A 23725-nucleotide genomic window follows, 5' to 3' on the forward strand; every position below is an offset into this window, starting at 1 on the left:
ATCAGACTACTCAACACACTCAAGAAAATTCCATGAACATTACTCAAACAAAGACCAACTGGCTGTCAAAATAACTTTAACTCAATGTCTGCAGTATGCTATTTGCACTTTTCTATATTGCAGCTTTATTATTGCACCTTAATAACATAACTTAAATGTTTACTACATCCTGGCACACTGTGAATATTTTATATAATATATATGTCCATTGTCTATCTTTAATGGTATATAGTCTGTCTGTGTTGTAAATATTACTTGCACATTTGGAGTATGGGGAAACGCAATTTCAATCCTCTGTGTAACTACTTGTTGCATTATTTGAATTGTCAATAAAGTTTACTTTGACTTTGACTTTGAGTGAGTGGGTTAAGGAATGGCGAGTGTTTGATGGCATTGGGACTGAACTCGCTGGAGTTTCAAAGGAAGAGTGGGGGGCTCTCATTGAAATTTAACGAATAGTGAAAGCCTGGATAGAGTGGATGCGGATAGGATGTCTCCACCGATGCAAGAATCCAGGACCAGATCCATAGCATCCAAATAAAAGGACGCATCTTTAGATGAGGAGAAATTTATTGAGTCAGAGGGTGGTGAACCCATGGTTTTCATTGCCACAGGAGACTGTGGAGGCCATCAGTGGATTATTTTTTTAAGGCAGATATAGATGGATTCCTGATTAGTACGGGTGTCAGGGGTTTTGGGGAGAAGGCAGGAGAATGGAGTTGAGTGAGCAAGATAGATCGGCCGTGATTGAATGGCAGAGTAGACTTAATGGGTCAAATGGCCTATTTCGTCTACTATGAATTATGAGATAGTAGAGCCTGTTTGTTGGATAAATATAGGAATTGATAAAAGTTACATTTTCGCAAATATATCGCTCCCAATGTTGGGACTGCAGTTACATTGAACAAGATTGAAACATAACCCCTGACCTTCAGAAATAACACGATGTCTGTTTGTTCCATTCGCCACTGCAGATTTGAGAGTTCCTCCTCAATAAAGTTTAAATTCTCTTGAATGCCTTGAAGATTTTTCTCCATTTGACTTAGAATCTTCTCCTCATCTTCCTTGATGTCTCCGAGAATGCGCTGCTCTTTCTTCACGAGAATCTGATGCAGTTCAGCAAACTGAGATGTGACGTGAGACTCGAGGCTTTGTGACTGCTCCTGTTAAATGAAAGGAGAAGATTGATCTAATATTGATGGCACTGCCCTGAGCTGGTTCATCTCCTACCTCAAAGGTAGGAGTTTCACGACTAACATAGGCAACTATTTCTCCTCCCCAGCCAGTCTCTGCTGTGGGGTTCCACAAGGTTCCATCCTTGGCCCCATTCTCTTCTCCCTGTATATGCTCACCTTAGGCCAAGTCATTGAAAGACACGGCATTTCCTTCCATTGCTACGCAGAGGATACACAACTCTATCTCCCCCTGAAGCCCAAAAAACAATCAAATCTGCTTAACCTTACCCGCTGCCTCGAGGATATAAAGTGCTGGATGGCCCAGAACTTCCTCCAACTAAATGAGAGTAAGTCTGAGGTCATCCTTCTCGGCCCCTCGGCCTCGATCAAAATGATAGCAGGCAGCCTTGGAAGCCTTATCCCACTTATCCATTTTGGTGGCAAAAACAGGAAAGCAGACTATTATCTAAATGGTGGCCGACTAGGAAAATGGGAGATGCAGCGAGACCTGGGTGTCATGGTACACCAGTCATTGAAAGTAGGCATGCAGGTGCAGCAGGCAGTGAAGAAAGCGAATGGTATGTTAGCTTTCATAGCAAAAGGATTTGAGTATAGGAGCAGGGAGGTTCTACTGCAGTTGTACAGGGTCTTGGTGAGACCACACCTGGAGTATTGCGTACAGTTTTGGTCTCCAAATCTGAGGAAGGACATTATTGCCATAGAGGGAGTGCAGAAAAGGTTCACCGGACTGATTCCTGGGATATCAGGACTGTCTTATGAAGAAAGACTGGATAGACTTGGTTTATACTCTCTAGAATTTAGGAGATTGAGAGGGGATCTTATAGAAACTTATAAAATTCTTAAGGGGTTGGACAGGCTAGATGCAGGAAGATTGCTCCCGATGTTGGGGAAGTCCAGGACAAGGGGTCACAGCTTAAGGATAAGGGGGAAATCCTTTAAAACCGAGATGAGAAGAACTTTTTTCACACAGAGAGTGGTGAATCTCTGGAACTCTCTGCCACAGAGGGTAGTCGAGGCCAGTTCATTGGCTATATTTAAGAGGGAGTTAGATGTGGCCCTTGTGGCTAAAAGGATCAGAGGGTATGGAGAGAAGGCAGGTACGGGATACTGAGTTGGATGATCAGCCATGATCATATTGAATGGCGGTGCAGGCTCGAAGGGCCGAATGGCCTACTCCTGCACCTAATTTCTAAGTTTCTATGTTTCTACTAAAACCTCACGTCAAAACCATCGGCGTAATATTTGACTAAGCACTGAAATTTGACAAACAAGTCAATGCCGTGGTAAAAGCTAGCTTCTTTCAGCTTCGGACGATAGCTAAAATAAACCAATTCCTCCACTTTGATGACCTCGAAAAGATCATCCGCACTTTTATCTCCTCCCGCCTACATTACTGCAACTCCCTTTACACTGGCATCAGCCAATCTTCCCTGTCCCGCCTGCAACTGGTCCAAAACGCCGCAGCGAGACTCCTGACGGGCACCCGAAAAAGGGACCACATCACCCCGATCCTGGCCTCTCTCCACTGGCTCCCTGTGCGGTTCCATAAACATTTCAAGACCCTCCTCTATGTCTACAAAGCCCTCAATGGGCTTGCCCCCACCTACATAAAAAGTCTTCTCACCCACCACTCCACCTCCAGGTCCCTCAGATCGGCCGACTTGGGGTTGTTGAATACCCAGGCATAAGTTCAGGGGCGACCGCGGCTTTGCGGTTGCAGCTCCTAGACTGTGGAACAGCATCCCTCTTCCCTTCAGAACTTCCCCCTCCATCGACTCCTTTAAGTCAAGACTAAAAACGTATCTATACTCCCAAGCCTTTCCTGACGTCCACTGAGCTAGGGCTACATGTATATATGTATGTAGTTTGTTTGTTTATACTATTCTTATAACAAATGTAAAGCACTTTGGCCAACGAGAGTTGTTTTTTAAATGTGCTATAAAAATAAATGTGACTTAACTTGTGTGACTTAATATATTTCTGTATTCTATTTCGTTGTGAAGTAGAAGGTGAACATTTGGCACATCGATATCTATGCAGTTCCTTAGAATAATCCCATTAATCTCATTTCCTCACATTTCCCTGAAACACGATGGCCCTCACGTCCACATTAACTCCTACCGACTCACAGATCACCCGCCTTCAGCAGCTTAATTACAGCATCCAATTAAACCAACATGTCTGGGAGTTGTGGGCGGAACACACCCTGGTCACGGGGAGAATATAGAAACATTGAAAATTTGTGCAGGAGTAGGCCATTCAGCCCTTCGAGCCAGCACCAGCATTCAATATGATCATGGCTGATCATCCAGAATCAGTACCCCGTTCCTGCTTTCTCCCCATATCCCCTGATCAGGCATGAGACAAGGAAAACATCTGAAAAAAGAGAAAGCGAGATGGAGCTCCATGAAATGAAATAATTTCCTTCCTTGTTTACCTTTAAATTATACTGTGAGATGGATGGTGGTGGGGAGAGTTGTGTGAGTGAAGGAGGGCAGGGTTGTGCCTGGGGAGGGGGTGGTGGCGGTGGTGGGAGGACAGACTTGTTCCAGGGGAGGGGTAGTGGGGAGTTGTTCCTGGGGAGGTGAAAGGTTTGGTGGTGAGGAGTGGACAGAGTTGTACGGGGGGGGGGGGGGGGGGGGGGGGGGGGGTGGGCGGATGTGGCAAGGGGGGATTTGTACCAGGGGGGAAAGTGTGTGTGTGTGGGAAGGGGGGAGGGGAGTGTTGTACTACGGGAGGGGTAGAGGACAGAGTTGTACGGGGGGGGGGGTGGTAAGGGGAGATTTGTACCAGGGGAGGGAGTGTGTGTGTGTGGGGAGGGGGGAGGGGAGTGTTGTACTACGGGAGGGGTAGAGAGCAGGGGGAAGGGGACATGGAAGCGTCACGTAGACAATACCAGAAGTCAGGGTCGAACCGAATTCACCAGAGCAGTGAAACAGCGCAACTGACTGCTGCCGCGCTACGCTGTAGTGCATTAACCAAATTACAAAACTACACAACACGATCAGAAATGCCACACAGCAAGGCCTCACCCGGACTTGGGAAATCTTCTGCTTCTGTTGCTCTTCCATTTCCTGGATGGCTGATTTATTTGTTGTCAGAGATTGTATGGATGATTTAACCTGATCCTGGGAATCAGAGAGAAAGGGGGTTAGACGATAAACATTCAACTATACATTCGCGCAAGTGATCATAGTCGGTTTGCTTTTACCTTGTAGATTTCAACAGCTTCTTTAATCGGTATGAAGATGTGATTCTTGTGTTCCCGCGCATCTCGGCAAATCACACAGATCGGTTTTCTGTCAGTTTTACAAAACAGCTTCAGTTCTTCCTGATGTTCCTCGCAGTGATGTTTACTTTCCTTCTCTTCCGTATTCAGGCTCAGTGTTCGAGCTTTCTCAGACATTCTCGCCAAGGCCCGATTAACTTTGAGGGTGCGGTCTGTAAACTGCTCTCTACATTCCGGGCAGGAGTTTATCTCCTCCCTGTCCCAACTCTGTGTGACACAGGAGCGGCAGAAGTTGTGCCCACACTCCAGTGACACCGGATCGGTGAACAAATCCAGGCAGATGGGACAAATTAGCTCCTCTGTTAAATTCACGACCTGCTCTTTAGAAGCCATTTTAACTCCTGCCACTTCCTGGGTTGAAACTGCTTTCACTGATTGGGAGCTGCTGATCCCTTGTGATCCCCCTGTACCGCGAGTGTCTACCGCGCACGCTGCCGTCTCCAACACATTTGCTGTAGGTTTTCAGGGTGAACGTGTTCTATGTGACCGTGTCCTGACCTCAAATACCCATGGAGCGTTTAGTGAGATGTTAAACAGACCGGTATATAAATGTAAACGCAGGGAATGTTATGGGACAGTTTAGAGCAGGACAGAAAAAAGAACCTGCTGGGGTGTAAAACGATGGTTAAATATAAACTTAGAGTGAAGTCAAGTCGGATTTATTGTCATGTGTACAAGTACTGCGATGAATAACTGCGACGAAAACCACATCGCCGTTTCAGCAGCATCACACGCACACATACTCAGTGCTTCACGCAATATTAATTAAACGCAAATTACAACCACACTACACATAAATCCTGCTTAGTTAATAAAAACAAAATCAAAAACTGCTCCAAAGACAAGGCATTAATACAAAACACAATTCAATATAAACACATCCATGGCCAGTGCAGGCGGTAGTGCAACTCGTGTGCGTTGGAAATGCCGCACCAGGCCATGATGCGAACAGTCAGGATACATTGTACAGCGCTGATGTGGAGGTTTCTTCAAGTATCAGGTTATATCCCGGAATATACACAATACGAAGACACAATCCGTGGCGATCAGCGCGTCCCTTGTTCAATTTATTGAATTGTCTCCAACGCCCATGTGTGTTCTTTTTGGTTTATTTTAGAAATACAATGCAGAAACAGGCCATTCGGCCCAGATCAACCAACTTGAAATGTCCGCACCCACCAACGATCCCCACACAAAATGATTTTCTCATCTCGGTCCTAAAATACTTCCCTCTCATCCTTAAACTGTGACCCCTAGTTCTGGACTTCACCAACATCGGGAACAATCTTCCTGCATCTAGCCTGTCCAACCCCTTAAGAATTTTGTAAGTTTCTATAAGATCCCCCCCTCAATCTTCTAAATTCTAGCGAGTACAAGCCGAGTCTATCCAGTCTTTCTTCATATGAAAGTCCTGACATCCCAGGAATCAGTCTGGTGAACCTTCGCTGTACTCCCTCTATGGCAAGAATGTCTTTCCTCAGATTAGGAGACCAAAACTGTACGCAATACTCCGGGTGTGTTCTCACCAAGACCCTTTATATGAGCCAGGATTGAGTAGCGGAGTAAACATGATGCTCTTTGTTGCCTAATTCTGTTCCTATAACATGAACTAATGAGCTTACTGTATGAACACAAACTGGGGCAACAGCACGTTCTCGAATGTGTCTCTCATTCTCAGGTTCCGCCCTCTTCTAATAATGTCTGATTCCACTCATACTAATAACCCGCGTTCCTTTTACCCGCATTCTTAAATATCCGTTACACCATTCTCAATCTGATGGTGGCTATAGGACCCAGGAGAGCCCGGAGCTCAGGACCCGCCGCCCGCGGCTACTGCTGAACCCGCGGGAAGGGCAATTGTTTCAATCTATATATTTTCACAAAAGTAATTTCTGTTCCGTTCCCGGACGCGGTTAATGAACGAATCGGCAGACAGCTCTGATTTCAGTTGCTGTTTATTTCACTCTTCCCACATTTCAATTCCCCCTGGTTTTATTTCCGCGTTCACCTGGAGTTTTACGACGCAGAATTTGGGGATTAAATGGGAGCCGTTCGTTCAGCGCCGACCTGTTGTCCACCGGAGATAGACACAAAATGCTGGAGTAACTCAGCGGGAGAGGCAGCATATTTGGTGAAAAGGAATGGGCGACGTTTCTCGTCGAGACCCTTCTTCAGACTGATGTCAGGGGAGGGGGCGAAACAAAGATAGAATGTAGTCGGAGACATAAGACTGGCGGGAGAACTGGGAAGGGGAAGGGGATGGGGATGGAGAGAGAAAGCAAAGGCTATCTGAAGGCCACCGGGTTTCTGACCCACAGCCCCTGAGCCCCGCTCCTGACGCCGGACTCTTTTACACACCCGGAGCGGAACCGGAGCAGATTCTCAGCCACTGGTTTTCCGTCCTGGTCCAGATGAAAAGATAAAGTTTCTCCGTTAATTTATTCCCAGTGAAGGTGTGGAGATGGGACTTGGTTTCCGCGTCGTAAAATGAAACTGCCCCGGTCTCCTAACTGAGATAAACTCCCACCCTCCCAAAGATGGGACGGGTGGGCAGACGGGATGGCGGGGAGGCGGATGCATCAAACTTGTCATCCCACCGGTCGATGCTCCAGACGCCAGTCTTAGGGACCAGTGTGACCTCTTCTTTCCTCTCCACAGACTCTGATGCGACTCCCAGACTCCATCCCCAACTCCCCGCCACCTCACCCTCCCAGTAATGTATCCCAGATGTGAATCCTTCCGATCCCAGCACAAACGCAGGGCTGTAAACCTCTTCCCAGTGTCAGGGAGCCTGTTCAGGTCCCGGTCCGTCTCACCCCCTTCCGATCGTCAGACACTTTGAGCCCCGGACCCGTGTTTCCACGTCCAGGGTGACGGAGGCTGGGGGGAGAAGCAGATAATCAGAGGGTTCCCTGGGGGTCGGGGAGAGACTCGGGCAGCGCAGCCCCGGGACCGGGGGAGAGGCCGATCGGCCTCAGGCACATGCGGGCGAACAAAAAACACATTTCCGTCAGTTTCACCCAAATAAATCGGATGGGGAATGAAGGGGGAGGTTGGTAAAAGGTTATATGTTCTTTAGCATAGTGGCACAGAGGCTGGTAACTGGTTTAGAAAGGATCATGTTAATAGATACCACAATGCATAAAGCAGGTATCCCAGGTTTCACAGGTTGCTTAGAACACATTAGTGTAATATTGGACCTGATTCAACAGCCAAGCTCGAGAGGAGAGATTTGCATGTAATGTTTTTGGACCTGGCAAACACGCTTGGATCTGTACCATATCGTCTTATTTGGAGTGCTTCGGATTTCTCTAGAGAGGATTAATAGTAAATTTAGTGAAAGCATAGGTTAAGCATGGACAGTGGATGAACTGGGGGAAATTTAGAAAAGAGGGGTTTAGCTGGAGGGACCAGTGGTGCATAGAGGCGGGTCGTGTAAGTTTCCTTGTCAGGGCGATTTGTGATGTGCTGCCATCACCGCAGAAAATCAAGCAATAAATGGGTGGGGACCCGACATGTCCCTTGTGTTCAAAGGTGACAACTTTGAGGCATATATTATCAGAAGACAAAAATGCAGGAGAAAGTCAGCGGATGAAGCAGCATCTGTGGAGCGAAGGAAATAGGCAACGTTTCGGGCCGAAACCCTACTTCAGACTGTTATCAGTATGTGGGGTTAGTCTTTCTCAGGGTCTATATACCTGGCGGCATAACCAAATTTTGAAGTGCATAGCTGTAGCAATTGAGAGGAGTAGAGTACAGGTGAATTCAGTAGGCATCAGGATGGGGGTGTAACTATTCATTGTGTTCCTGGGGAAGATAAGGATCGAGGAGAGAAGTTTACAGACAGGTATGAGTTAGGTCAGTTACGGGGAGCCAATGATCGGGAGATGCGGGTAGATTTAGGATGAAATTCCTCCTAAACTTCCTTGTTCCACATAGAATAATTACTAGTAGTTTGAAGCCTGATATAGTGTTATATCAGTTAGTCAGCGGACAGTGTATGTTATAGAACTGACGGTGCCTTGGGAGAACTTGCTGGGTGAGGCTTATAAAAGTAAAAGTCTTAGATATGTAGATTTGGCAGCAGAAGTTGAGCAGCGAGGATGGAGAGCAAGAGGCAGACGGTAAATTTGGGGTGTAGAGGTTTCATAGCGAGATCAATCACGTCGCTATTTGGAGAGCTAGGAATTTGCAGACAGAGTCTACATCAGGCTGCAGAGCAAATGTCAGAGGCAGCAGAGGAAGGCAGTAGGTGGGTTTGGTGGAGAAGAAATAGTGTCAGTTGGAGGCAGAAAGGAAACATATGACATGTTATAAAAATATATTGTCAAGCATATTGGTTGAGAAAAGACATACAAGGATGTTGCCAGGATTAGAGGGTGTGAGCTACAGGGAGAGGTTGAGTAGACTGGGTCTCTATTCCTTGGAACGCAGGAGGATGAGGGGAGATCTTATAGAGGTGCAAGCTCTGTACAGACAGCACCCGTAGTCAGGATCGAACTCGGGTCTCTAGGTAGGTGAATCAGGAACCAGAGGATATACTGTAGGTTTAAGGTGAAGGGGGGTAGATTTAATAGGAAAGGAGGGGTAACCTTTTCACACATGTGGGTATATGGAACAACATAGTTGAGGCTGGGACTATCCCATCAGATAAGAAATAGTTAGACAGGTACATGGAGAGGACAGGTTTGGAAGGATATGGACCAAGCGCAGGCAAGTAGGACTGGTGTAGGTGGGATATTGTTGGCCGGGTGCAGGCAAGTTGGGCTGAAGGGCCCGTTTCCACACTATTAATTTATGACTATGACATGCAGGATGTGTATTTTTTTGTAGTTGTAGTCTGTGTAAGTGTATCCCGGCCTTATGCAAGGGATATATTTGTGATGTTACAAGCTAAATGATGGGCTAGGATTAGTGGAAGATAGGTTGCAAGTCGACTGGGCTTGTACTCACTGGAAATTAGAAGGATGAGAGAGGATCTTATAGAAACATATAAAACTCATAAAGGATTGGATAGGTTTGATGCAGGCAAAAATGTTGGGGGAGTCCAGAACCAGGGGTCATAGTTTAAGAATCCGAGGAAGGCCATTTAGGACTGAGATGCAGAAAAACCTATGCACCGGAAAGTTGTGAATCTGTGGTATTCTCGGCCACAGAAGGCAGTGGAGGCCAATTCACTGGATGTATTCAAGAGAGAGTTAGATATTGCTCTTAGGGTTTACGCAATCAAGGGCTATGGGGAGAAAGCAGGAATAGGGTACTGATTTTGGATGATCTGCCATCATCATATTGAATGGCGGTGCTCGCTAGAAGGGCAGAATGGCCTACTCCTGCACCTATTTTCTACGTGTCTATGTTTCTACGTTTTTATGGTGACATTGTGGAGAGTGAATATATTTATCTGGGATGGAACAAGATTTTCATGAACTGGACCAATAGGCGGAATAAAAGCTGATTTATTGAACAGATAAAAGTGATGCAAGTTTGTAAAACAGGCCAGGGCATATTTTTCACACTAACTGGTATCGCCCTGTGTTATTTTTAGCAGATGAGAGAGGCATTGGAATGCAGACACACAGCTCCATGACAATTGCACCAGGGATGGGCAGGGTGGTGACGGACGTGAAGGTATGAAATACACGATTTGATACAACTGTACAAGACACTAGATTCAGGGACGGTTTCTTCTCATCTGTTATCAGGCAACTGAGTTCTGAATCTGCGGAATTCTCTGCCACAGAAGGCCACAATGGAGGCCAATTTACTGGATGGTTTCAAGAGAGTTAGATTTGATCTTAGTGCTAAAGGAATTAAGGGATATTGGGGGGAAATGCCGGAACGGGGTACTGATTTTAGATGATCAGCCATGATCATATTGAATGGCGGAGTTGGTTCGAAAGGCCGAATTGCCTACTCCTACGCCTATTTTTCCATGCTTCTATCAAATATGAATGTACTGACTAATGATAAACTGTAGTGGGTTCTAAGATTTATCAACCACCATTCACCTTAGAGATCGATGCTATTCAGCCTCGAGATCTGTGCCACAATATGTCTCTGAATATGTTTTCTTGTGTTATTTGGTGTGTGTGTGCCTGCGTGTGTGTTTGCCGTTCTGTCCATGTAGCATGGAATAAAGATCACAAGTATAATATTAGCATAGGTACATAGAGATGAGAGGGTGTTTGTACTTCTCTACCTGCATAGGTGGTTGCATGTTTTAATTAAAGTGGAGACAGGTCCTTTGGCCCAACTTGCTCGGGCCATTGAGTCAGAGATTCACATCATCATACAGCACGGAAACAGGCCCTTCGGCCCAACTTCCCCATGTTGACCAAGTCATAGAGCCATAGTGTCAACCAGCACAGAAACAGGCCCTTCGGCCCAACTTCCCCATGCCAACCAGGATGCCCCATCTACGCCTGTCCCACCTTCCCACGTTTGGCCCACATCCGGCTAAACCTTTCCTATCCATGGGCGTAGATTCATACAGCACAGACACAGGCCTTTCGGCCCAACTTCCCCGTGCCGGACAACATGCCCCATTGATGCTGATCCCAGCTGACTGCGTTTGGACCACATCCCTCCAAATATTTCCTATCCATCCATGTACCTGTCCACGTATCTATCAAATGTGTTAGAGCACTGTTGTGTTTCGGCTGTATTAATAACTGAAGTCTTACACCATGATAAATGTCCAAAGACTTTATTAACGACAAAGCATTGATAACTGCATGCTAGCGCGTCTCTCTAATTCCAAGGGAAAACAGGCAGGGAGCAGCGCTGTAAAAGCAAGTGGGCGTAACTACTAAAGCATGCGTCATAACATGAGTGACACTGAGCTACAAGCACCTGCCCCATCTGGCCATTCGGCCCACCAAGTGTGCGTCCACCAGCAATCCCCGTACACTAACACTGGGGACAATTTAAATTACAAAAGCCACATTAACCTACAAAACCTTTACGTCATTAGAGGAAACCAGAGCGCCCGGAGGAAACCCTTGAGGTCACGGGGAGAACATACTGATCAGCCCCAATCAGTACCCCATTCCTGCCTTCTCCCCATATCCCCTGGCTGCTATTTTTAAGAGCCCTATCTAGCTCTCTCTTGAAAGAGAGTAGTGAACCTGTGGAATTCTCTGCCTCAGAGGGCGGTGGAGGCCGGTTCTCTGGATACTTTCAAGAGAGAGCTAGATAGGGAGTCAGGGGATATGGGGAGAAGGCAGGAGCGGGGTACTGATTGGGGATGATCAGCCATGATCACATTGAATGGCAGTGCTGGCTCGAAGCGTCGTATGGCCTACTCCTGCACCTATTGTCTATTGTCTATAAGAAGGGTCTTCACCCGAAACGTCACCCATTCCTTCTCTCTAGAGATGCTGCCTGTCCCGTTGAGTTACTCCAGCATTTTGTGTCTACCTGAGAAGGCAAGATGTGTAGAGAGCACCAGAGGTGATGGAGGGAGTGAAACGGTGAGAAATGTTTGTGCTGTATTTCTGCTGACTCTTGAAAGTAACGTTAGTTGTTTCTCCTTGTGTTTCCAGGAAGCTGTGCTTTCAGGAGGCCAGGTGTAGCTGAGAGTGGGTGCAGAGAGTGGTGGAGTGAAACAAAGAGGTGGACCAGTCTCTCAGGTTCAGTGAGGTGAAAGGAATAGTAAAGCAGAGGGGGCCAGGTATAGAAAGTGTCTCTGTGTGTGGGGAGCTGGTTCTAAGAAATGAGTTGGCCGGGAACTTTTATCAAACTGCTTGAGCTGAGAGAAGGGAGGTCTTACTGGAAAATCTTCTCCTGAAACTGAAGAAAGTGTGTAGGGTAATTCTGCTTGTTTTCCACAATTCACTCAACAACACTTTCTTATTTAAATAAGATTGTTACACAGAACGTGGGATCGTGTTGTATGGGGCAGGCCTTTCGGCCTACCGAGTCAATAGACACTAGACAATAGGTACAGGAGTAGGCCATTCGGCCCTACGAGCCAGCACCGCCATTCACTGTGATCATGCCTGATCATCCACAATCAGTACCCCGTTCCTGCCTTCTCCCCATATCCCATGACTTCGCTATCTTTAAGAGCCCTATCTAGCTCTCTCTTGAAAGTATCCATTCAACCGGCCTCCACCGCCCTCTGAGGCAGAGAATTCCACAGACTCACAACTCTGTGAGAAAAGGTGTTTCCTCATCTCCGGTCCAAATGGCTTACCCCTTATTCTTAAAGCCCCTGGTTCTGGACACCCCTGACATCGGGAACATGTTCCCTGCCTCTAGCGGGTCCAAACCCTTAATAATTTTATATGTTTCAATAAGATACCCTCTCATCCTTCTAAACCCCAGAGTATACAAGCCCAGCCGCTCCATTCTCTCAGCATTTGACAGTCCCGCCATTCCGGGAATTAACCTTGTGAACCTACGCTGCACTCCCTCAATAGCAAGAATGTCCTTCCTCAAATTTGAGGACCAAAAGTGCACACAATACTCCAGGTGCGGTCTCACTAGGTCCAGAGGAAATGTACGAGGATGAGGGGAAACCTCATTGAAACCTAGCGAATAGTAAAAGGCCTGGAAACAGTGGATTCTGAGAGGATGTTTCCACTAGTGGGAGAGTCTAGAACCAGAGGGTGTAGCCTCATAATAAAAGGATGTACCTTTAGAGAAGAGATGAGGAGGAATTTCTGTAGAATCAGAATGGGAATAGCACTTTATTTGCCAAGTATGTTTTGCAACATACAAGGAATTTCATTTGCCAAGTCAGTCATACAAGTAAAAACTAACAGATCACCCAAAACACATTTTAACATGAACATCCACCACAGTGACTCCCACACATTCCTCATTGTGATGGAAGGCGAAATAAAGTTCAAGTCCCTTCCCTTAGTTCTTCCTCGGTCGTGGGCCTCGAGTCCTCCATTGACGGGATGATCTTGACTCCCGTAGCCGGAGGCATTCGGGCCCTCCGCATCGAGGCGATCAGCTCCCGCATCGGGGGAATGTCCGCTCCCCCACGCCGGGCGATCGAACCTCGGGTCGGGGCTGGTCGAACCTTCTGTGTCATTGGAGCTTCCCGACTCGGCCTCTCCCGAGACTGCGAGTTGTTGATGGTAAAGTCCGCGGTGTTCGCGGTGGGAGCAATCCTAGGCAAGGGATCGGCTCCGATGGTAAGTTCGCACCCCGCGTTGGGGCTCATGACAGCCCGAGGAGGCCTCCACCTCCATCGATGATAGGCTGCAGAGCGCCCTGAGATTGCGTTCGACAATTAATCTCATCCCCGGCAAGGTAAGAACCTGAAAAAAAGTTTCCCCCCCCGATCCCATCCCCTTCCCCCCACATAAAACAAACCGGAGAACATTAAAACACATTTATAACAAACACTTAAAATAAAAAAAAGATGATAAAACGAACAGACTGCCGGCGGAGCTGCCATCGTACGGCGCCCCTGGTGGTATGAGGGTGGTGTCAGAGGGTGGTGAATCTGTGCAATTCTTTGCCATAGAAACTGTGGTGGCCAAGTCAATGGATATGTTTAAGGCAGAGATTTAAGGCAGAGATTGACAGGTTCCTGATTAGTTCAGGGATCAGGGTATTTTGGGGAGATGGCAGGAGAATGGGGTTAGGATGGAGAGGATTGAATGGCGGAGTAGACTTCATGGATCGAATAGTACCTGGTTGAATAGTACCCACACCACCCTGGCCATGCTCTCATTTCACTCAGTGGCATTGAGTAGTGGTAGAGAATATTTGTACATCACTGACCAGTCCGACCCTTGCATCTCTGACCTGGGGCAATGGCCCTTTACAGCCAAGTTAAGACTCTTCATTTTTTTGGGAAATTTTAGACTTTTAGTTTAGTTCATTTGAGATATAGCGCAGAAATCTGTGGAGAGGATGTTTCCACTAATGGGAGAGTCTACGACTAGAGGTAACAGCCTCAGAGTTAAATGATGCTCTTTTAGGAAAGTGTTGAGGAGAAATTTATTTGGTCGGAGGGTGGTGAATCTGTGGAATTCTTTGCCACAGAAGGCTGTGGTGGCCAAGTGGATATTTTTTAAGGCAGAGATAGTTTCTTGATTAGTGCGGGTGTCAGAGGTCATGGGGAGTAGGCAGGAGAATGGGGTTAGGAGGGAGAAATAGTTCAGCCATTATTGAATGGTGTAGACATGATAGGCCGAATGGCCTAATTCTACTCCTATTCCTTATGACCTTATGAAACAGACCCATCAGACCACCAAGTGAGCAGTGACCAGTGATCCCCACACATTAACACTATCCTACACACACTAGAGACAGTTTACAATTATAGCAAGCCAATTAGCCTACAGACCTGTACGTCATTGGAGTGTGGGAGGAAACTGGAGAAAACCCCAAGTAGGTCACGTAGAGAAGGTACAAACTCTGTACGGGCCAGCATCCATAGTCAGGATCAAACACGAGTCCCTGGCGCTGTAAGGTAGCAACTCTACTGCTGAGCCACCATGCAGCCCTTCAGACTTGAAGTGAATGCGTAGAAGATGGTGCCTGAAACATGGTGACTCTGGTGTATGGAGTCAATGTGGTCGACTTTCTTACACACTTGAACATTTCATCCATCGAACGTGTCCAAAGACAGGCAGCTCGATTTGTTACTAACACCTATGAGAGAGAAGCGAGTGTCACCAAACCTCTGAATTCTCTGGTCGGGGTGGAACCCTCTCCAAGACAGACGTGAAGCTCACCGTTTGACCTGTTTTTACAAAATGTTAAATGGTCAGCTCGACATAGACTACAAGGCCTACACCAAACCCAAACCAATTAGGAGCAGACGAGGGCATTCGATCCAATTTGTGATCCCAGCTACAAAGACAGATGTGTACAGCAATTCGTTCTTCCCCCGCACAATTAAAGCATGGAATAATCTCCACCCTACTATAGTTACCCAACCAGATGCAACTACATTTAAAGTAGCTCTTTCTTCCCAATAACCCTTTCTGGCTTAAGTCCTCCCTCCACCACCTCCAGTTTAAATTACATTTGGAATATTTTGGAGGACCAAGAAACCAAGAAACTTGGTATGATCATGCCTAATGTAGAGAGGGATTGTCACTGGTCTGTGTGCAGAAAAATAACCTCACTGCACTCAGGTACAAACTACCATAGAACCATTGAACCACTCCTACCATGAGGAAGAAGGTACTGGAGTCTTGAAAACTGTGACAAGCAGGTTCAAGGAATGGTGTGTAGTATGCTCACTTGTCACTTTACCTCCCCCCTCGACTCCATCCAAGGACCCAAGCAGTCTTTCCAGGTGAGGCAGAGGTTCACCTGCACCTCCTCCAACCTCATCTATTGCATCCGCTGCTCTAGGTGTCAGCTGCATCGGTGAGACCAAGCGCAGGCTTGGCGATCACTTCGCCCAAAACCTCTGCACAGTTCGCATTAACCAACCTGATCTCCCGGTGGCTCAGCACTTCAACTCCCCCTCCCATTCCGTATCTAACCTTTCTGTCCTGGGCCTCCTCCATGGCCAGAGTGAGTTCCACCGCAAATTGGAGGAGCAGCACCTCATATTCCGCTTGGGCAGTTCACACCCCAGCGGTATGAACATTGACTTCTCCAATTTCAGGTAGTCCTTGCTTTCTCCCTCCTTCCCCTCCCCTTCCCAGCTCTCCCACAGCCCACTGTCTCCGCCTCTTCCTTTCTTTTTCCCGCCCTCCCACCCCCTCATCAGTCTGAAGAAGGATCTCGACCCGAAACGTCTCCTATTCCTTCGCTCCATAGATGCTGCCTCAGCCGCTGAGTTTCTCCAGCATTTTTGTCCACATTCGATTTTTCCAGCATCTGCAGTTCATTCTTAAACATGCTCAATATATGGATTGATTTTGTGTGAACGTTATTGTATTTATTGGGAGCTGAATTCATGCTGTAGACTGTGGTCATTGTGCCTTATATCATGTGTGTACCTTGTCCAGTTTGGTTCCATATTCAGAGTTTGTTGTGCCCATTGTGTGCAGTGCACATTGTGTAATGTTTACTGCCATCTACAGGTACAGCACACATTCAGAGTTGGTTGTCTTCATTATGCACAGTACACACAGTACACATAGGCTGGGATGGAGGTGTAGAGTGACTGGACGTCCATAGTAAAGATGAGGGAGTGGGGGCCTGGAAAACGGAAGCCATTGAAGATACGAAGAGCGTGTGAGGTGTCTTGGACATAGGTGGGGAGTGAACGGACCAGGGGGGATAGGATGGAGGTATGTGGAAATTAATTCGGTGGGACATGAACAAGCAGAAACAATGGGTCTGCCAGGACAGTCCTGTTTGTGGATTTTGGGGAGAAGGTAAAATCGGGCCGTGCGGGGCTGGGGAACGATAAGGTTGGAAGCTTTAGAGGGCAGAGAGCCGGAAGTAAGAAAATCAAAAATGGTGTGTGATATTAAGGTCTGTGGGGTTTGAATATTGATTTTTCTCACTTGAAGTAGCCCCGGCATTCCCTCCCTCTCTCTCTCTCTATCCCTCCCACACACAAGTCGCACAAGCTTCTCGTTCTCACCCCACAGACCGCTAACAATGGCCTTTATCATCGTTACTTTTTGCATATCTTTCATTCATTGTTCTTTATCTCTCCACATCGCCGTCTATATGTCTCGTTTTCCTTCTCCCCCAACCAGTCTGAAGAAGGGTCTCGACCAGCAGCGTCACCCATTCCTTCTCTCCAGAGATGCTGCCTGTCCCGCTGAGTTACTCCAGCTTTTTGTGTCTATCTTCGGACATTGTGTAGTGTTTACTGCCATCTTCAGATAAAGCAGGGTAAATGCAGGATTCAACATGACATCACACAGACCAGACTCCTCGCCAATGACTCCATTGACAATAGGTGCAGGAGGAGGCCATTCGGCCCTTCGAGCCAGCACCGCCATTCAATGTGATCATGGCTGACCATCCCCAATCAGTACCCCGTTCCTGCCCTCTCCCTATATCCCCTGACTCCGCTAACTTTAAGAGCTCTATCTAGCTCTCTCTTGAAAGTATCCAGAGAACCGGCCTCCACCGCCCTCCGAGGCAGAGAATTCCACAGACTCACAACTCTCTGTGTGAAAAAGTGTTTCCTCGGCTCTGTTCTAAATGGCTTACCCTTTATTCTTAAACTGTGGCCCCTGGTTCAGGACTACCCCCAACATCGGGAACATGTTTCCAGCCTCTAGCGTGTCCAAACCCTTAAGAACCTTATATGTTTCAATAAGATCCCCTCGCATCCTTCTAAACTCCAGAGTGTACAAGCCCAGCTGCTCCATTCTCTCAGCATATGACAGCCCCGCCATCCCGGAAATTAACCTTGTAAACCTACGCTGCACACCCCCAATAGCAAGAATGTCCTTCCTCAAATTAGGGGACCAAAACTGCACACAATATTCCAGGTGTGGTCTCACTAGGGCCCTGTACAACTGCAGAAAGGTCTCTTTGCTCCATCAATGCTTCCTGCTGCCCCAGTCTTCTAAGGCTCCCTTCAGTCATGGCTGGCCATGGGTGACTCCAGGGTGCTATTCCCTATATGGAGGACGCCTGTGCGTGACTTTGTTTAACGTGGTGAGACTGGTGCACAGACAGACAACCCACGGTCCTTGACAGATCTGGGTCAGGATCCAGTGGCATGGAGTCCAAGACGACCGGAGACTCTTTTCTGCTGCAGCCTTCATCCGCCTTCCCAGCCGTTGTGACTGTGACGCTCCACTAAGGTCAGCCATCGTCCTCCGCCTGTTCCACCGTTGAGGTCTTGGTTGAATTGCTCTTTGTCAGAGACCTCCCCCTCAACCTTACCGCCATGGGTGGCCCTACCAGGAGCATCGATAGCTCCAGGCGGCATCGCTCTCAGGATCTCAGGTCCACACAAGCTTCTCCACCACGACAAGGTGAATCGTCAGTCAACATCAATGTTTTAGTTTAGTTCAGATACAGCACGGAAACAGGCCCTTCCGCCCACCAAGTCCGCACCGACCATCGACCCCCGCCCATTAACGCTACCCGACACACACTAGGGGACAATGTTTTTACATTTTACCTGTATACCAAGCCAATTAACCTAGAATCCTGTACGTGTTTGGAGTGTGGGAGGAAACCGAAGATCCCGGATAAAACCCACGCAGGTCACAGGGAGAAGGTACAAACTCTGTACAGACATGTACCTGTAGTCAGGATGGAACCCAGGTCTCTGGCACTGGGAGACAATAACTCTACCATTGCGCCATTTTCATTTATTTGCATTTTATTGAACCAAACAAAAACAAAACAAACATGTTATCCAGCTGGGATCCCAGACAAGTGGTATTCCTTACAACAGAGGGAGGGTGCAAATCTCTACATTTTGATTACACTGTCTTGGCAAGATTTTACAGTTTGCTATGTTTTGGCGAGGGGGCTTTGGTCGAGAGGTTTGAGTTCTTGGCTGTATATATCACCAACAATATCTCCTGGATCAACCACAATGAAGCATCAACCTCCCTTCCATTGGCTCATGAGGTCATAAGTGATAGGAGTAGAATGAGGCCATTCGGACCATCAAATCTATTCCGCCATTCAATCATGGCTGATCTATCTCTCCCTTCTCACCCCATTCTCCTGCCTTCTCCCCATAACCTCAGACACCCGGAATAATCAAGAATCTATCTATCTCTACCTTAAAAATATCCAATGACCTGGCCTCCACAGCCTTCTGTGGCAAAGAATTCCACAGATTCACCACTCCATGATTAACACAATTTCTCCTCATCTCCTTCCTAAAAGAACGCCCTTTAATTCTGAGCTCATTGCCTCTAGTCCGAGACGCTCCCACTAGTGGAAACATCCTCTCCACATTCACTCCAAGCTTTTCACTATTCTGTACGTTTCAATGAGGCCCCCCATCATTCTTCTAAACTCCAGCGAGTACAGGCCCAGTGCAGACAAACGCTCATCATAGGCGAACCTACTCATTCCTGGGATCATTCTTGTAAACCTCCTCTGGACCCTCTCCAGAGCCTGCACACCCTTCCTCAGATATGGTGGCCTAAAATTGCTCACAATATTCCAATTGCGGTCTTACCAGCGCTCTATGGAGCCTCGACATTACATCCCTGTTTTTGTATACAAGCCCTGTTGAAATAAATGCTAGCATTGAGTTTGCTTTCTTTGCGACTGATTTGACTTGCAGATTAACTTTTTGAGAATCCTGCACCAGCAATCCCAAGTCCCATTGTACCGCCGATTTCTGGATACTCTCCCCATTTAGAAATCTATCCACGTCTACTAATTCCACCGGGTGACGCCACCGCAGTAGCTGCCTCGCCAACAGTCTGTCTGTCCCCTCTCAGTTTTTATTATTTTAAGTATGTTTTATAAGTATGTTTTAAATTTTCTCGGTTTGTTTTATGTGGGGGGTGGGTGGGGACTTTTTACAGTCACTTACCTCGACGGAGATGCGATTTTGCTCCATATCGTATCTCTGTCCCCCCTGTGGCCTAACAGTGTGCAGTGGTGCGGCCTTTCCTGAAGACCGGCCCGGAGCTTCAAGCCCCGGGTGCGGCGCGGACTTTAACATCGCGGAGCCTGCGATCCTTTGCCGAGAATCACCAATGGAAGAGTTCAAACCACGGAGGGTTCAACAGCCCCGACCACGGGTGAACAAAGGAGGAAGATGGTTGAACTTTATTACCTTCCGTCACAGTGGGGAATGTGGATTCCACTGTGGCTGTGTGTCTTGTTGCTTTTCACTTTGTATGGCTGTCTGGTAACTCAAATATCACTGTTCCTTCATTGGTGCAACAGGCGCGAAAATACAAGGAGAATGGAAAGGGAATTTGACGGGAAGCAGGTTGGGAGGAAGCGCAGTGAACGCGGCCGATGGAGTCCGCTGGCTGGGAATGGACTCTGGCCACTCGCCTTTTCCCTGACATAGAAACATAGAAACATAGAAACATAGAAATTAGGTGCAGGAGTAGGCCATTCGGCCCTTCGAGCCTGCACCGCCATTCAATATGATCATGGCTGATCATCCAACTCAGTATCCCGTACCTGCCTTCTCTCCATACCCCCTGATCCCCTTAGCCACACGGGCCACATCTAACTCCCTCTTAAATATAGCCAATGAACTGGCCTCGACTACCCTCTGTGGCAGGGAGTTCCAGAGATTCACCACTCTCTGTGTGAAAAAAGTTCTTCTCATCTCGGTTTCAAAGGATTTCCCCCTTATCCTTAAGCTGTGACCCCTTGTCCTGGACTTCCCCAACATCGGGAGCAATCTTCCTGCATCCTGTCCAACCCCTTAAGAATTTTGTAAGTTTCTATAAGATCCCCTCTCAATCTCCTAAATTCTAGAGAGTATAAACCAAGTCTATCCAGTCTTTCTTCATAAGACAGTCCTGACATCCCAGGAATCAGTCTGGTGAACCTTCTCTGCACTCCCTCTATGGCAATAATGTCCTTCCTCAGATTTGGAGACCAAAACTGTACGCAATACTCCAGGTGTGGTCTCACCAAGACCCTGTACAACTGCAGTAGAACCTCCCTGCTCCTATACTCAAATCCTTTTGCTATGAAAGCTAACATACCATTCGCTTTCTTCACTGCCTGCTGCACCTGCATGCCCACTTTCAATGACTGGTGTACCATGACACCCAGGTCTCGCTGCATCTCCCCTTTTCCTAGTCGGCCACCATTTAGATAATATTCTGCTTTCCTGTTTTTGCCACCAAAATGGATAACCTCACATTTATCCACATTATACTGCATCTGCAAACATTTGCCCACTCACCCAGCCTATCCAAGTCACCTTGCAGTCTCCTAGCATCCTCCTCACAGCTAACACTGCCCCCCAGCTTAGTGTCATCTGCAAACTTGGAGATATTGCCTTCAATTCCCTCATCCAAATCATTAATATATATTGTAAATAGCTGGGGTCCCAGCACTGAGCCTTGCGGTACCCCACTAGTCACTGCCTGCCATTGTGAAAAGGACCCGTTTACTCCTACTCTTTGCTTCCTGTTTGCCAGCCAGTTCTCTATCCACATCAATACTAAACCCCCAATGCCGTGTGCTTTAAGTTTGTAAACTAATCTCTTATGTGGGACCTTGTCGAAAGCCTTCTGGAAGTCCAGATACACCACACCCACTGGTTCTCCCCTATCCACGCTACTAGTTACATCCTCGAAAAATTCTATAAGATTCGTCAGACATGATTTACCTTTTGTAAATCCATGCTGACTTTGTCCAATGATTTCACCACTTTCCAAATGTGCTGCTATCCCTTCTTTAATAACTGACTCTAGCAGTTTCCCCACTACCGATGTTAGACTAACTGGTCTGTAATTCCCCGTTTTCTCTCTCCCTCCCTTCTTAAAAAGTGGGGATGCAGCCTATCTGGCCCTGGGGATTTATCGGCCTTTAATCCATTCAATTTACCCAACACCACTTCCCGGCTAACCTGGATTTCACTCAATTCCTCCAACTCCTTTGACCCGCGGTCCCCTGCTATTTCCGGCAGATTATTTATGTCTTCCTTAGTGAAGACGGAACCAAAGTAGTTATTCAATTGATCCGCCATATCCTTGTTCCCCATATCCTTGTTCCCCATGATCAACTCACCCGTTTCTGACTGCAAGGGACCTACATTTGTTTAAACTAATCTCTTTCTTTTCACATATCTATAAAAACTTTTGCAGTCAGTTTTTATGTTCCCTGCCAGTTTTCTTTCATAATCTATTTTTCCTTTCCTAATTAAGCCCTTTGTCCTCCTCTGCTGGTCTCTGAATTTCTCCCAGTCCTCCGGTATGCTGCTTTTTCTGGCTAATTTGTACGCATCATCCTTCGCTTTGATACTATCTCTGATTTCCCTTGTTATCCACGGATGCACTACCTTTCCTGATTTATGCTTTTGCCAAACTGGGATGAACAATTTTTGTAGTTCATCCATGCAGTCTTTAAATGTCTTCCATTGCATATCCACCGTAAACCCTTTTAGAATTAATTGCCAGTCAATCTTGGCCAATTCACGTCTCATACCCTCAAAGTTACCTTTCTTTAAGTTCAGAACCATTGTTTCTGAATTAACAATGTCACTCTCCATCCTAATGAAGAACTCAACCATATTATGGTCACTCTTGCCCAAGGGGGCACGTACAACAAGACTGCTAACTAACCCTTCCTCATTACTCAATACCCAGTCTAAAATAGCCTGCTCTCTCGTTGGTTCCTCTACATGTTGATTTAGATAACTATCCCGCATACATTCCAAAAAATCCTCTTCCTCAGCACCCCTGCCAATTTGATTTACCCAATCTATATGTAGATTGAAGTCACCCATTATAACGGTTTTGCCTTTGTCGCACGCATTTCTAATTTCCTGTTTGATACCATCTCCAACTTCACTACTACTGTTAGGTGGCCTGTACACAACACCCACCAGCGTTTTCTGCCCCTTAGTGTTTCGCAGCTCTACCCATACCGATTCCACATCCTGCAAACTAATGTCCTTCCTTTCCATTGCGTTAATCTCCTCTCTAATCAGCAACGCTACCCCACCTCCTTTTCCTTTCTCTCTATCCCTCCTGAATATTGAATATCCCTGGATGTTCAGCTCCCAGCCTTGGTCACCCTGGAGCCATGTCTCCGTGATCCCAACCATATCATAGTCATTAATAGCTATCTGCACATTCAACTCATCCACCTTATTACGAATGCTCCTTGCATTGAGACACAAAGCCTTCAGGCTTGTTTTTACAACACTCTTACCCCTTATACAATTTTGTTGAAAAGTGGCCCTTTTTGATTTTTGCCCTGTATTTTCCAGCCTGCCACTTTTACTTTTCACCTTGCTACCTATTGCTTCTACCCTCATTTTACACCCCTCTGTCTCTACGCTCACACATTTAAGAAACCCTTTCCATTTAACTCCATCCTCCACTAGCCCATTCGACACCCCACCCCCCTTATTCAGTTTAAAACCACCCGTGTAGCAGTGGCAAACCTGCCTGCCAGAATGCTGGTCCCACACCTGTTAAGATGCAATCCGTCCCTTTTGTACAGTTCCCCCTTACCCCAAAACAGATCCCAGTGGTCTAAGAATCTAAATCCCTGCCCCGTGCACCAGTTCCTCAGCCACACGTTCAGGTCCCGTATCTCCCTGTTCCTGCTCTCGCCGGCACGAGGAACTGGAAGCAAACCGGAGATAACAACCCTGGAGGTCCTGCTTTTCAGCATTTTTCCGACATGGATTCAGAGAAGCGGAGAAAGGGAAGGGAAG

At 47.0% G+C, this 23725-nt stretch overlaps 1 long non-coding RNA gene across 1 annotated transcript; it reads right to left on the reverse strand.

Moving 5' to 3' along the window:
- Positions 1–19547: 19547 nt before the first annotated feature.
- Positions 19548–22508, reverse strand: LOC116989994. Its single transcript, XR_004416378.1, has 3 exons — positions 22498–22508; positions 20517–20527; positions 19548–19705 (listed from the first exon to the last, which is right to left on the reverse strand). It is a non-coding gene; the product is annotated as an uncharacterized LOC116989994 (long non-coding RNA).
- Positions 22509–23725: the final 1217 nt, after the last annotated feature.

Source organism: Amblyraja radiata, chromosome 30 (assembly GCF_010909765.2).
Source record: "Amblyraja radiata isolate CabotCenter1 chromosome 30, sAmbRad1.1.pri, whole genome shotgun sequence".
Lineage (NCBI taxonomy): Eukaryota > Metazoa > Chordata > Chondrichthyes > Rajiformes > Rajidae > Amblyraja > Amblyraja radiata.